Below are 15,776 nucleotides of genomic sequence, written 5' to 3' on the forward strand. Positions count from 1 at the left end.
GACCGTGGGATTAGTTTGGGGACTGACTGGGGACAGTAGGATTAGTTTGGGGACTGACTAGGGACAGTGGGATTAGTTTGCGGACTGACACAGGACAGTGGGACTAGTTTGGGGACTGACACAGGACAGTGGGATTAGTTTGGGGACTGACTGAGGACAGTGGGCTTAGTTTGGGGGACTGACACAGGACAGTGGGATTAGATTGGGGACTGACTGGGGACAGTGGGATTAGTTTGGGGACTGACACAGGACAGCGGGATTAATTTGGGGACTGACTGGGAAAAGTGGGCTTAGTTTGGGGGACTGACACAGGACACTGGGATTAGTTTGTGGACTGACTGGGGACAGTGGGATTAGTTTGGGGGACTGACACAGGACAGTGGGATTAGTTTCGGGACTGACTGGGGACAGTGGGATCAGTTTGGAGACTGACACAGGACAGTGGGATTAGTTTGGGGACTGACACGGGACAGTGAAATTAGTTTGGGGACTGAAACAGGACAGTGAGATTAGTTTGGGGACTGACTGGTGACAGTGGGATTAGTTTGGGGACTGACACAGGACAGTGAGATTAGTTTAGGGACTGACTGGGGACTGTGGGATTAGTTTGGGGACTGACACAGGACAGTGGGTTTAGTTTGGGGACAGACTGGGGACAGTGGGATTAGTTTGGGGACTGACACAGGACAGTGGGATTAGTTTGGGTACTGACTGGGGACAGTGGGATTAGTTTGGGGACAGACACAGGACAGTGGGAATAGTTTGGGGTCTGACACAGGACAGTGGGATTAGTTTGGGGACTGACTGGCGATAGTGGGATTAGTTTGGGGACTGATACAGGACAGTGGGATTAGTTTGTGGTCTGACTGAGGACAGTGGGATTAGTTTGGGGAGTGACTGGGGACAGTGGGATTAGTTTGGGGTCTGACACAGGACAGTGGGATTAGTTTGGGGACTGACTGGGGACAGTGGGATAAGTTTGGGGACTGACTAGGGACAGTGGGATTAGATTGAGGACTGACACAGGACAGTGGGATTAGTTTGGGGACTGAATAGGGACAGTGGGATTAGTTTGGGGACTGACACAGGACAGTGGGTTTAGTTTGGGGACTGACTGGGGACAGTGGGATTAGTTTGGGGACTGACACAGGACAGTGGGATTAGTTTGGGGACTGACTGGGGACAGTGGGATTAGTTTGGGGACTGACACAGGACAGTGGGAATAGTTTGGGGTCTGACACAGGACAGTGGGATTAGTTTGGGGACTGACTGGGGACAGTGGGATTAGTTTGGGGACTGATACAGGACAGTGGGATTAGTTTGGGGACTGACTGGGGACAGTGGGATTATTTTGGGGACTGACATTGGACAGTGGGATTAGTTTGGGGTCTGACTGGGGACAGTAGGATTAGTTTGGGGACTGACTGGGGACAGTGGGATTAGTTTGGGGACTGACACAGGACAGTGGGCTTAGTTTGGGGGACTGACAGGACAGATGGATTAGATTGGGGACTGACTGGGGACAGTGGGATTATTTTGGGGACTGACACAGGACAGCGGGATTAATTTGGGGACTGACTGGGAAAAGTGGGCTTAGTTTGGGGGACTGACACAGGACAGTGGGATTAGTTTGGGGACTGACTGGGGACAGTGGGATAAGTTTGGGGGACTGACACAGGACAGTGGGATTAGTTTCGGGACTGACTGGGGACAGTGGGATCAGTTTGGAGACTGACACAGGACAGTGGGATTAGTTTGGAGACTGACTGGGGACAGTGGGATCAGTTTGGGGACTGACACAGGACAATGGGATTAATTTGGGGACTGACTGGGGACAGTGGGCTTAGTTTGGGGGACTGACACAGGACAGTGGGATTAGTTTGGGGACTGACTGGGGACAGTGGGATTAGTTTGGGGGACTGACACAGGACAGTGGGATTAGTTTCGGGACTGACTGGGGACAGTGGGATCAGTTTGGAGACTGACACAGGACAGTGGGATTAGTTTGGAGACTGACACAGGACAGTGGGATCAGTTTGGAGACTGACACAGGACAGTGGGATCAGTTTGGAGACTGACTGGGGACAGTGGAATCAGTTTGGAAACTGACTGAGGACAGTGGGATTAGTTTGGGGACTGACTGGGGACAGTGGGATCAGTTTGGAGACTGACACAGGACATTGGGATTAGTTTGGGGACTGACTGGGGACAGTGGGATGAGTTTGGGGACTGACATTGGACAGTGGGATCAGTTTGGAGACTGACTGGGGACAGTGGGATCAGTTTGGAGACTGACACAGGACAGTGGGATTAGTTTGGCGACTGACACAGGACAATGGGATTAGTTTGGGGACTGACTGGGGACAGTGGGCTTAGTTTGGGGACTGACACAAGACAGTGTGATTAGTTTGGGGACAGACACAGGACAGTGGGAATAGTTTGGGGTCTGACACAGGACAGTAGGATTCGTTTGGGGACTGACTGGGGACAGTGGGATTAGTTTGGGGACTGATACAGGACAGTGGGATTAGTTCGGGACTGACATTGGACAGTGGGATTAGTTTGGGGACTGACTGGGGACAGTAGGATTAGTTTGGGGACTGACTGGGGACAGTGGGATTAGTTTGGGGGACTGACACAGGACTGTGGGATTAGTTTCGGGACTGACTGGGGACAGTGGGATCAGTTTGGAGACTGACACAGGACAGTGGGATTAGTTTGGAGACTGACACAGGACAGTGGGATCTGTTTGGAGACTGACACAGGACAGTGGGATCAGTTTGGAGACTGACTGGGGACAGTGGGATTAGTTTGGGGACTGACATTGGACAGTGGGATTAGTTTGGGGACTGACACAGGACAGTGGGATTAGTTTGGGGACTGCCTGGGAACAGTGGGATTAGTTTGGGGACTGACACAGGACAGTGGGATTAGTTTGGAGACTGACACAGGACAGTGGGATCTGTTTGGAGACTGACACAGGACAGTGGGATCTGTTTGGAGACTGACACAGGACAGTGGGATCAGTTTGGAGACTGTCTGGAGACAGTGGGATCAGTTTGGAGACTGACTGAGGACAGTGGGATTAGTTTGGGGACTGACTGGGGACAGTGGGATCAGTTTGGAGACTGACACAGGACATTGGGATTAGTTTGGGGACTGATGGGGACAGTGGGATTAGTTTGGGGACTGACATTGGACAGTGGGATTAGTTTGGGGACTGACTGGGGACAGTAGGATTAGTTTGGGGACTGACTGGGGACAGTGGGATTAGTTTGGGGGACTGACACAGGACTGTGGGATTAGTTTCGGGACTGACTGGGGACAGTGGGATCAGTTTGGAGACTGACACAGGACAGTGGGATTAGTTTGGAGACTGACACAGGACAGTGGGATCTGTTTGGAGACTGACACAGGACAGTGGGATCTGTTTGGAGACTGACACAGGACAGTGGGATCAGTTTGGAGACTGACTGCGGACAGTGGGATCAGTTTGGAGACTGACTGAGGACAGTGGGATTAGTTTGGGGACTGACTGGGGACAGTGGGATCAGTTTGGAGACTGACACAGGACATTGGGATTAGTTTGGGGACTGACTGGGGACAGTGGGATTAGTTTGGGGACTGACATTGGACAGTGGGATTAGTTTGGGGACTGACACAGGACAGTGGGATTAGTTTGGGGACTGCCTGGGAACAGTGGGATTAGTTTGGGGACTGACACAGGACAATGGGATTAGTTGGGCAACTGACTGAGGACAGTGGGCTTAGTTTGGGGGACTGACACAGGACAGTGGGATTAGATTGGGGACTGACTGGGGACAGTGGGATTAGTTTGGGGACTGACACAGGACAGCGGGATTAATTTGGGGACTGACTGGGAAAAGTGGGCTTAGTTTGGGGGACTGACACAGGACAGTGGGATCTGTTTGGAGACTGACACAGGACAGTGGGATCTGTTTGGAGACTGACACAGGACAGTGGGATCAGTTTGGAGACTGACTGGGGACAGTGGGATCAGTTTGGAGACTGACTGAGGACAGTGGGATTAGTTTGGGGACTGACTGGGGACAGTGGGATCAGTTTGGAGACTGACACAGGACATTGGGATTAGTTTGGGGACTGATGGCGACAGTGGGATTAGTTTGGGGACTGACATTGGACAGTGGGATTAGTTTGGGGACTGACTGGGGACAGTAGGATTAGTTTGGGGACTGACTGGGGACAGTGGGATTAGTTTGGGGGACTGACACAGGACTGTGGGATTAGTTTCGGGACTGACTGGGGACAGTGGGATCAGTTTGGAGACTGACACAGGACAGTGGGATTAGTTTGGAGACTGACACAGGACAGTGGGATCTGTTTGGAGACTGACAAGGACAGTGGGATCTGTTTGGAGACTGACACAGGACAGTGGGATCAGTTTGGAGACTGACTGGGGACAGTGGGATCAGTTTGGAGACTGACTGAGGACAGTGGGATTAGTTTGGGGACTGACTGGGGACAGTGGGATCAGTTTGGAGACTGACACAGGACATTGGGATTAGTTTGGGGACTGACTGGGGACAGTGGGATTAGTTTGGGGACTGACATTGGACAGTGTGATTAGTTTGGGGACAGACACAGGACAGTGGGAATAGTTTGGGGTCTGACACAGGACAGTGGGATTCGTTTGGGGACTGACTGGGGACAGTGGGATTAGTTTGGGGACTGATACAGGACAGTGGGATTAGTTTGGGGACTGATGGGGACAGTGGGATTAGTTTGGGGACTGACATTGGACAGTGGGATTAGTTTGGGGACTGACACAGGACAGTGGGATTAGTTTGGAGACTGACACAGGACAGTGGGATCTGTTTGGAGACTGACACAGGACAGTGGGATCTGTTTGGAGACTGACACAGGACAGTGGGATCAGTTTGGAGACTGACTGGGGACAGTGGGATCAGTTTGGAGACTGACTGAGGACAGTGGGATTAGTTTGGGGACTGACTGGGGACAGTGGGATCAGTTTGGAGACTGACACAGGACATTGGGATTAGTTTGGGGACTGACTGGGGACAGTGGGATTAGTTTGGGGACTGACATTGGACAGTGGGATTAGTTTGGGGACTGACACAGGACAGTGGGTTTAGTTTGGGGACTGCCTGGGAACAGTGGGATTAGTTTGGGGACTGACACAGGACAATGGGATTAGTTGGGCAACTGACTGAGGACAGTGGGCTTAGTGTGGGGGACTGACACAGGACAGTGGGATTAGATTGGGGACTGACTGGGGACAGTGGGATTAGTTTGGGGACTGACACAGGACAGTGGGATCAGTTTGGAGACTGACACAGGACATTGGGATTAGTTTGGGGACTGATGGGGACAGTGGGATTAGTTTGGGGACTGACATTGGACAGTGGGATTAGTTTGGGGACTGACTCGGGACAGTAGGATTAGTTTGGGGACTGACTGGGGACAGTGGGATTAGTTTGGGGGACTGACACAGGACTGTGGGATTAGTTTCGGGACTGACTGGGGACAGTGGGATCAGTTTGGAGACTGACACAGGACAGTGGGATTAGTTTGGAGACTGACACAGGACAGTGGGATCTGTTTGGAGACTGACACAGGACAGTGGGATCTGTTTGGAGACTGACACAGGACAGTGGGATCAGTTTGGAGACTGACTGGGGACAGTGGGATCAGTTTGGAGACTGACTGAGGACAGTGGGATTAGTTTGGGGACTGACTGGGGACAGTGGGATCAGTTTGGAGACTGACACAGGACATTGGGATTAGTTTGGGGACTGATGGGGACAGTGGGATTAGTTTGGGGACTGACATTGGACAGTGGGATTAGTTTGGGGACTGACTGGGGACAGTAGGATTAGTTTGGGGACTGACTGGGGACAGTGGGATTAGTTTGGGGGACTGACACAGGACTGTGGGATTAGTTTCGGGACTGACTGGGGACAGTGGGATCAGTTTGGAGACTGACACAGGACAGTGGGATTAGTTTGGAGACTGACACAGGACAGTGGGATCTGTTTGGAGACTGACACAGGACAGTGGGATCTGTTTGGAGACTGACACAGGACAGTGGGATCAGTTTGGAGACTGACTGGGGACAGTGGGATCAGTTTGGAGACTGACTGAGGACATTGGGATTAGTTTGGGGACTGACTGGGGACAGTGGGATCAGTTTGGAGACTGACACAGGACATTGGGATTAGTTTGGGGACTGACTGGGGACAGTGGGATTAGTTTGGGGACTGACATTGGACAGTGGGATTAGTTTGGGTACTGACACAGGACAGTGGGATTAGTTTGGGGACTGCCTGGGAACAGTGGGATTAGTTTGGGGACTGACACGGGACAGTGAAATTAGTTTGGGGACTGAAACAGGACAGTGAGATTAGTTTGGGGACTGACTGGTGACAGTGGGATTAGTTTGGGGACTGACACAGGACAGTGGGATTAGTTTAGGGACTGACTGGGGACAGTGGGATTAGTTTGGGGACTGACACAGGACAGTGGGATTAGTTTGGGGACAGACACAGGACAGTGGGAATAGTTTGGGGTCTGACAGAGGACAGTGGGATTAGTTTGGGGACTGACTGGCGATAGTGGGATTAGTTTGGGGACTGATACAGGACAGTGGGATTAGTTTGTGGTCTGACACAGGACAGTGGGATTAGTTTGGGGAGTGACTGGGGACAGTGGGATTAGTTTGGGGTCTGACACAGGACAGTGGGATTAGTTTGGGGACTGACTGGGGACAGTGGGATTAGTTTGGGGACTGAATATGGACAGTGGGATTAGTTTGGGGACTGACACAGGACAGTGGGTTTAGTTTGGGGACTGACTGGGGACAGTGGGATTAGTTTGGGGACTGACTGGGGACAGTGGGATTAGTTTGGGGACTGACACAGGACAGTGGGAATAGTTTCGGGTCTGACACAGGACAGTGGGATTAGTTTGGGGACTGACTGGGGACAGTGGGATTAGTTTGGGGACTGATACAGGACAGTGGGATTAGTTTGGGGACTGACTGGGGACAGTGGGATTATTTTGGGGACTGACATTGGACAGTGGGATTAGTTTGGGGTCTGACTGGGGACAGTAGGATTAGTTTGGGGACTGACTGGGGACAGTGGGATTAGTTTGGGGACTGACACAGGACAGTGGGCTTAGTTTGGGGGACTGACACAGGACAGATGGATTAGATTAGGGACTGACTGGGGACAGTGGGATTATTTTGGGGACTGACAAAGGACAGCGGGATTAATTTGGGGACTGACTGGGAAAAGTGGGCTTAGTTTGGGGGACTGACACAGGACAGTGGGATTAGTTTGGGGACTGACTGGGGACAGTGGGATAAGTTTGGGGGACTGACACAGGACAGTGGGATTAGTTTCGGGACTGACTGGGGACAGTGGGATCAGTTTGGAGACTGACACAGGACAGTGGGATTAGTTTGGGGACTGACTGGGGACAGTAGGATTAGTTTGGGGACTGACTGGGGACAGTGGGATTAGTTTGGGGGACTGACTGGGGACAGTGGAATCAGTTTGGAGACTGACACAGGACATTGGGATTAGTTTGGGGACTGATGGGGACAGTGGGATTAGTTTGGGGACTGACATTGGACAGTGGGATTAGTTTGGGGACTGACTGGGGACAGTAGGATCAGTTTGGGGACTGACTGGGGACAGTGGGATTAGTTTGGGGGACTGACACAGGACTGTGGGATTAGTTTCGGGACTGACTGGGGACAGTGGGATCAGTTTGGAGACTGACACAGGACAGTGGGATTAGTTTGGAGACTGACACAGGACAGTGGGATCTGTTTGGAGACTGACACAGGACAGTGGGATCTGTTTGGAGACTGACACAGGACAGTGGGATCAGTTTGGAGACTGACTGGGGACAGTGGGATTAGTTTGTGGACTGACTGGGGACAGTGGGATCAGTTTGGAGACTGACACAGGACATTGGGATTAGTTTGGGGACTGACTGGGGACAGTGGGATTAGTTTGGGGACTGACATTGGACAGTGGGATTAGTTTGGGGACTGACACAGGACAGTGGGATTAGTTTGGGGACTGCCTGGGAACAGTGGGATTAGTTTGGGGACTGACACAGGACAATGGGATTAGTTGGGCAACTGACTGAGGACAGTGGGCTTAGTTTGGGGGACTGACACAGGACAGTGGGATTAGATTGGGGACTGACTGGGGACAGTGGGATTAGTTTGGGGACTGACACAGGACAGCGGGATTAATTTGGGGACTGACTGGGAAAAGTGGGCTTAGTTTGGGGGACTGACACAGGACAGTGGGATTAGTTTGGGGACTGACTGGGGACAGTGGGATAAGTTTGGGGGACTGACACAGGACAGTGGGATCTGTTTGGAGACTGACACAGGACAGTGGGATCTGTTTGGAGACTGACACAGGACAGTGGGATCAGTTTGGAGATTGACAGGGGACAGTGGGATCAGTTTGGAGACTGACACAGGACATTGGGATTAGTTTGGGGACTGATGGGGACAGTGGGATTAGTTTGGGGACTGACATTGGACAGTGGGATTAGTTTGGGGACTGACTGGGGACAGTAGGATTAGTTTGGGGACTGACTGGGGACAGTGGGATTAGTTTGGGGGACTGACACAGGACTGTGGGATTAGTTTCGGGACTGACTGGGGACAGTGGGATCAGTTTGGAGACTGACACAGGACAGTGGGTTTAGTTTGGAGACTGACACAGGACAGTGGGATCTGTTTGGAGACTGACACAGGACAGTGGGATCAGTTTGGAGACTGACTGGGGACAGTGGGATCAGTTTGGAGACTGACTGAGGACAGTGGGATTAGTTTGGGGACTGACTGGGGACAGTGGGATCAGTTTGGAGACTGACACAGGACATTGGGATTAGTTTGGGGACTGACTGGGGTCAGTGGGATTAGTTTGGCGACTGACATTGGACAGTGTGATTAGTCTGGGGACAGACACAGGACAGTGGGAATAGTTTGGGGTCTGACACAGGACAGTGGGATTCGTTTGGGGACTGACTGGGGACAGTGGGATTAGTTTGGGGACTGATACAGGACCGTGGGATTAGTTTGGGGACTGATGGGGACAGTGGGATTAGTTTGGGGACTGACATTGGACAGTGGAATTAGTTTGGGGACTGACACAGGACAGTGGGATTAGTTTGGAGACTGACACAGGACAGTGGGATCTGTTTGGAGACTGACACAGGACAGTGGGATCTGTTTGGAGACTGACACAGGACAGTGGGATCAGTTTGGAGACTGACTGGGGACAGTGGGATCAGTTTGGAGACTGACTGAGGACAGTGGGATTAGTTTGGGGACTGACTGGGGACAGTGGGATCAGTTTGGAGACTGACACAGGACATTGGGATTAGTTTGGGGACTGACTGGGGACAGTGGGATTAGTTTGGGGACTGACATTGGACAGTGGGATTAGTTTGGGGACTGACACAGGACAGTGGGATTAGTTTGGGGACTGCCTGGGAACAGTGGGATTAGTTTGGGGACTGACACAGGACAATGGGATTAGTTGGGCAACTGACTGAGGACAGTGGGCTTAGTTTGGGGGACTGACACAGGACAGTGGGATTAGACTGGGGACTGACTGGAGACAGTGGGATTAGTTTGGGGACTGACACAGGACAGTGGGATCTGTTTGGAGACTGACACAGGACATTGGGATTAGTTTGGGGACTGACGGGGACAGTGGGATTAGTTTGGGGACTGACATTGGACAGTGGGATTAGTTTGGGGACTGACTGGGGACAGTAGGATTAGTTTGGGGACTGACTGGGGACAGTGGGATTAGTTTGGGGGACTGACACAGGACAGTGGGATTAGTTTGGAGACTGACACAGGACAGTGGGATCTGTTTGGAGACTGACACAGGACAGTGGGATCTGTTTGGAGACTGACACAGGACAGTGGGATCAGTTTGGAGACTGACTGGGGACAGTGGGATCAGTTTGGAGACTGACTGAGGACAGTGGGATTAGTTTGGGGACTGACTGGGGACAGTGGGATCAGTTTGGAGACTGACACAGGACATTGGGATTAGTTTGGGGACTGACTGGGGACAGTGGGATTAGTTTGGGGACTGACATTGGACAGTGTGATTAGTTTGGGGACAGACACAGGACAGTGGCAATAGTTTGGGGTCTGACACAGGACAGTGGGATTCGTTTGGGGACTGACTGGGGACAGTGGGATTAGTTTGGGGACTGATACAGGACAGTGGGATTAGTTTGGGGACTGATGGGGACAGTGGGATTAGTTTGGGGACTGACATTGGACAGTGGGATTAGTTTGGGGACTGACTGGGGACAGTAGGATTAGTTTGGGGACTGACTGGGGACAGTGGGATTAGTTTGGGGGACTGACACAGGACTGTGGGATTAGTTTCGGGACTGACTGGGGACAGTGGGATCAGTTTGGAGACTGACACAGGACAGTGGGATTAGTTTGGAGACTGACACAGGACAGTGGGATCTGTTTGGAGACTGACACAGGACAGTGGGATCAGTTTGGAGACTGACTGGGGACAGTGGGATCAGTTTGGAGACTGACTGAGGACAGTGGGATTAGTTTGGGGACTGACTGGGGACTGTGGGATCAGTTTGGAGACTGACACAGGACATTGGGATTAGTTTGGGGACTGATGGGGACAGTGGGATTAGTTTGGGGACTGACATTGGACAGTGGGATTAGTTTGGGGACTGACTGGGGACAGTAGGATTAGTTTGGGGACTGACTGGGGACAGTGGGATTAGTTTGGGGGACTGACACAGGACTGTGGGATTAGTTTCGGGACTGACTTGGGACAGTGGGATCAGTTTGGAGACTGACACAGGACAGTGGGATTAGTTTGGAGACTGACACAGGACAGTGGGATCAGTTTGGAGACTGACTGGGGACAGTGGGATCAGTTTGGAGACTGACTGAGGACAGTGGGATTAGTTTGGGGACTGACTGGGGACAGTGGGATCAGTTTGGAGACTGACACAGGACATTGGGATTAGTTTGGGGACTGACTGGGGACAGTGGGATTAGTTTGGGGACTGACATTGGACAGTGGGATTAGTTTGGGGACTGACACAGGACAGTGGGATTAGTTTGGGGACTGCCTGGGAACAGTGGGATTAGTTTGGGGACTGACACAGGACAATGGGATTAGTTGGGCAACTGACTGAGGACAGTGGGCTTAGTTTGGGGGACTGACACAGGACAGTGGGATTAGATTGGGGACTGACTGGGGACAGTGGGATTAGTTTGGGGACTGACACAGGACAGCGGGATTAATTTGGGGACTGACTGGGAAAAGTGGGCTTAGTTTGGGGGACTGACACAGGACAGTGGGATTAGTTTGGGGACTGACTGGGGACAGTGGGATAAGTTTGGGGGACTGACACAGGACAGTGGGATCAGTTTGGAGACTGACACAGGACAGTGGGTTCTGTTTGGAGACTGACACAGGACAGTGGGATCAGTTTGGAGACTGACTGGGGACAGTGGGATCAGTTTGGAGACTGACTGAGGACAGTGGGATTAGTTTGGGGACTGACTGGGGACAGTGGGATCAGTTTGGAGACTGACACAGGACATTGGGATTAGTTTGGGGACTGATGGGGACAGTGGGATTAGTTTGGGGACTGACATTGGACAGTGGGATTAGTTTGGGGACTGACTGGGGACAGTAGGATTAGTTTGGGGACTGACTGGGGACAGTGGGATTAGTTTGGGGGACTGACACAGGACTGTGGGATTAGTTTCGGGACTGACTGGGGACAGTGGGATCAGTTTGGAGACTGACACAGGACAGTGGGATTAGTTTGGAGACTGACACAGGACAGTGGGATCTGTTTGGAGACTGACACAGGACAGTGGGATCTGTTTGGAGACTGACACAGGACAGTGGGATCAGTTTGGAGACTGACTGGGGACAGTGGGATCAGTTTGGAGACTGACTGAGGACAGTGGGATTAGTTTGGGGACTGACTGGGGACAGTGGGATTAGTTTGGGGACTGACATTGGACAGTGTTATTAGTTTGGGGACAGACACAGGACAGTGGGAATAGTTTGGGGTCTGACACAGGACAGTGGGATTCGTTTGGGGACTGACTGGGGACAGTGGGATTAGTTTGGGGACTGATGGGGACAGTGGGATTAGTTTGGGGACTGACATTGGACAGTCGAATTAGTTTGGGGACTGACACAGGACAGTGGGATCTGTTTGGAGACTGACACAGGACAGTGGGATCTGTTTGGAGACTGACACAGGACAGTGGGATCAGTTTGGAGACTGACTGGGGACAGTGGGATCAGTTTGGAGACTGACTGAGGACAGTGGGATTAGTTTGGGGACTGACTGGGGACAGTGGGATCAGTTTGGAGACTGACACAGGACATTGGGATTAGTTTGGGGACTGACTGGGGACAGTGGGATTAGTTTGGGGACTGACATTGGACAGTGGGATTAGTTTGGGGACTGACACAGGACAGTGGGATTAGTTTGGGGACTGCCTGGGAACAGTGGGATTAGTTTGGGGACTGACACAGGACAATGGGATTAGTTGGGCAACTGACTGAGGACAGTGGGCTTAGTTTGGGGGACTGACACAGGACAGTGGGATTAGACTGGGGACTGACTGGGGACAGTGGGATTAGTTTGGGGACTGACACAGGACAGTGGGATCTGTTTGGAGACTGACACAGGACATTGGGATTAGTTTGGGGACTGATGGGGACAGTGGGATTAGTTTGGGGACTGACATTGGACAGTGGGATTAGTTTGGGGACTGACTGGGGACAGTAGGATTAGTTTGGGGACTGACTGGGGACAGTGGGATTAGTTTGGGGGACTGACACAGGACTGTGGGATTAGTTTCGGGACTGACTGGGGACAGTGGGATCAGTTTGGAGACTGACACAGGACAGTGGGATTAGTTTGGAGACTGACACAGGACAGTGGGATCTGTTTGGAGACTGACACAGGACAGTGGGATCTTGTTTGGAGACTGACACAGGACAGTGGGATCAGTTTGGAGACTGACTGGGGACAGTGGGATCAGTTTGGAGACTGACTGAGGACAGTGGGATTAGTTTGGGGACTGACTGGGGACAGTGGGATCAGTTTGGAGACTGACACAGGACATTGGGATTAGTTTGGGGACTGACTGGGGACAGTGGGATTAGTTTCGGGACTGACATTGGACAGTGTGATTAGTTTGGGGACAGACACAGGATAGTGGGAATAGTTTGGGGTCTGACACAGGACAGTGGGATTCGTTTGGGGACTGACTGGGGACAGTGGGATTAGTTTGGGGACTGATACAGGACAGTGGGATTAGTTTGGGGACTGATGGGGACAGTGGGATTAGTTTGGGGACTGACATTGGACAGTGGGATTAGTTTGGGGACTGACACAGGACAGTGGGATTAGTTTGGAGACTGACAAAGGACAGTGGGATCTGTTTGGAGACTGACACTGGACAGTGGGATCTGTTTGGAGACTGACACAGGACAGTGGGATTAGTTTGGAGACTGACAAAGGACAGTGGGATCTGTTTGGAGACTGACACTGGACAGTGGGATCTGTTTGGAGACTGACACAGGACAGTGGGATCAGTTTGGAGACTGACTGGGGACAGTGGGATCAGTTTGGAGACTGACTGAGGACAGTGGGATTAGTTTGGGGACTGACTGGGGACAGTGGGATCAGTTTGGAGACTGACACAGGACATTGGGATTAGTTTGGGGACTGATGGGGACAGTGGGATTAGTTTGGGGACTGACATTGGACAGTGGGATTAGTTTGGGGACTGACTGGGGACAGTAGGATTAGTTTGGGGACTGACTGGGGACAGTGGGATTAGTTTGGGGGACTGACACAGGACTGTGGGATTAGTTTCGGGACTGACTGGGGACAGTGGGATCAGTTTGGAGACTGACACAGGACAGTGGGATTAGTTTGGAGACTGACACAGGACAGTGGGATCAGTTTGGAGACTGACTGGGGACAGTGGGATCAGTTTGGAGACTGACTGAGGACAGTGGGATTAGTTTGGGGACTGACTGGGGACAGTGGGATCAGTTTGGAGACTGACACAGGACATTGGGATTAGTTTGGGGACTGACTGGGGACAGTGGGATTAGTTTGGGGACTGACATTGGACAGTGGGATTAGTTTGGGGACTGACACAGGACAGTGGGATTAGTTTGGGGACTGCCTGGGAACAGTGGGATTAGTTTGGGGACTGACACAGGACAATGGGATTAGTTGGGCAACTGACTGAGGACAGTGGGCTTAGTTTGGGGTACTGACACAGGACAGTGGGATTAGATTGGGGACTGACTGGGGACAGTGGGATTAGTTTGGGGACTGACACAGGACAGCGGGATTAATTTGGGGACTGACTGGGAAAAGTGGGCTTAGTTTGGGGGACTGACACAGGACAGTGGGATTAGTTTGGGGACTGACTGGGGACAGTGGGATAAGTTTGGGGGACTGACACAGGACAGTGGGATCAGTTTGGAGACTGACACAGGACAGTGGGTTCTGTTTGGAGACTGACACAGGACAGTGGGATCAGTTTGGAGACTGACTGGGGACAGTGGGATCAGTTTGGAGACTGACTGAGGACAGTGGGATTAGTTTGGGGACTGACTGGGGACAGTGGGATCAGTTTGGAGACTGACACAGGACATTGGGATTAGTTTGGGGACTGATGGGGACAGTGGGATTAGTTTGGGGACTGACATTGGACAGTGGGATTAGTTTGGGGACTGACTGGGGACAGTAGGATTAGTTTGGGGACTGACTGGGGACAGTGGGATTAGTTTGGGGGACTGACACAGGACTGTGGGATTAGTTTCGGGACTGACTGGGGACAGTGGGATCAGTTTGGAGACTGACACAGGACAGTGGGATTAGTTTGGAGACTGACACAGGACAGTGGGATCTGTTTGGAGACTGACACAGGACAGTGGGATCTGTTTGGAGACTGACACAGGACAGTGGGATCAGTTTGGAGACTGACTGGGGACAGTGGGATCAGTTTGGAGACTGACTGAGGACAGTGGGATTAGTTTGGGGACTGACTGGGGACAGTGGGATCAGTTTGGAGACTGACACAGGACATTGGGATTAGTTTGGGGACTGATGGGGACAGTGGGATTAGTTTGGGGACTGACATTGAACAGTGGGATTAGTTTGGGGACTGACTGAGGACAGTAGGATTAGTTTGACTGGGGACAGTGGGATTAGTTTGGGGGACTGACACAGGACTGTGGGATTAGTTTCGGGACTGACTGGGGACAGTGGGATCAGTTTGGAGACTGACACAGGACAGTGGGATTAGTTTGGAGACTGACACAGGACAGTGGGATCTGTTTGGAGACTGACACAGGACAGTGGGATCTGTTTGGAGACTGACACAGGACAGTGGGATCAGTTTGGAGACTGACTGGGGACAGTGGGATCAGTTTGGAGACTGACTGAGGACAGTGGGATTAGTTTTGGGACTGACTGGGGACAGTGGGATCAGTTTGGAGACTGACACAGGACATTGGGATTAGTTTGGGGACTGACTGGGGACAGTGGGATTAGTTTGGGGACTGACATTGGACAGTGGTATTAGTTTGGGGACTGACACAGGACAGTGGGATTAGTTTGGGGACTGCCTGGGAACAGTGGGATTAGTTTGGGGACTGACACAGGACAATGGGATTAGT

The sequence above is a fragment of the Hemitrygon akajei genome, chromosome 31, assembly GCF_048418815.1.
Source record: "Hemitrygon akajei chromosome 31, sHemAka1.3, whole genome shotgun sequence".
NCBI classification, from domain to species: Eukaryota; Metazoa; Chordata; class Chondrichthyes; order Myliobatiformes; family Dasyatidae; genus Hemitrygon; species Hemitrygon akajei.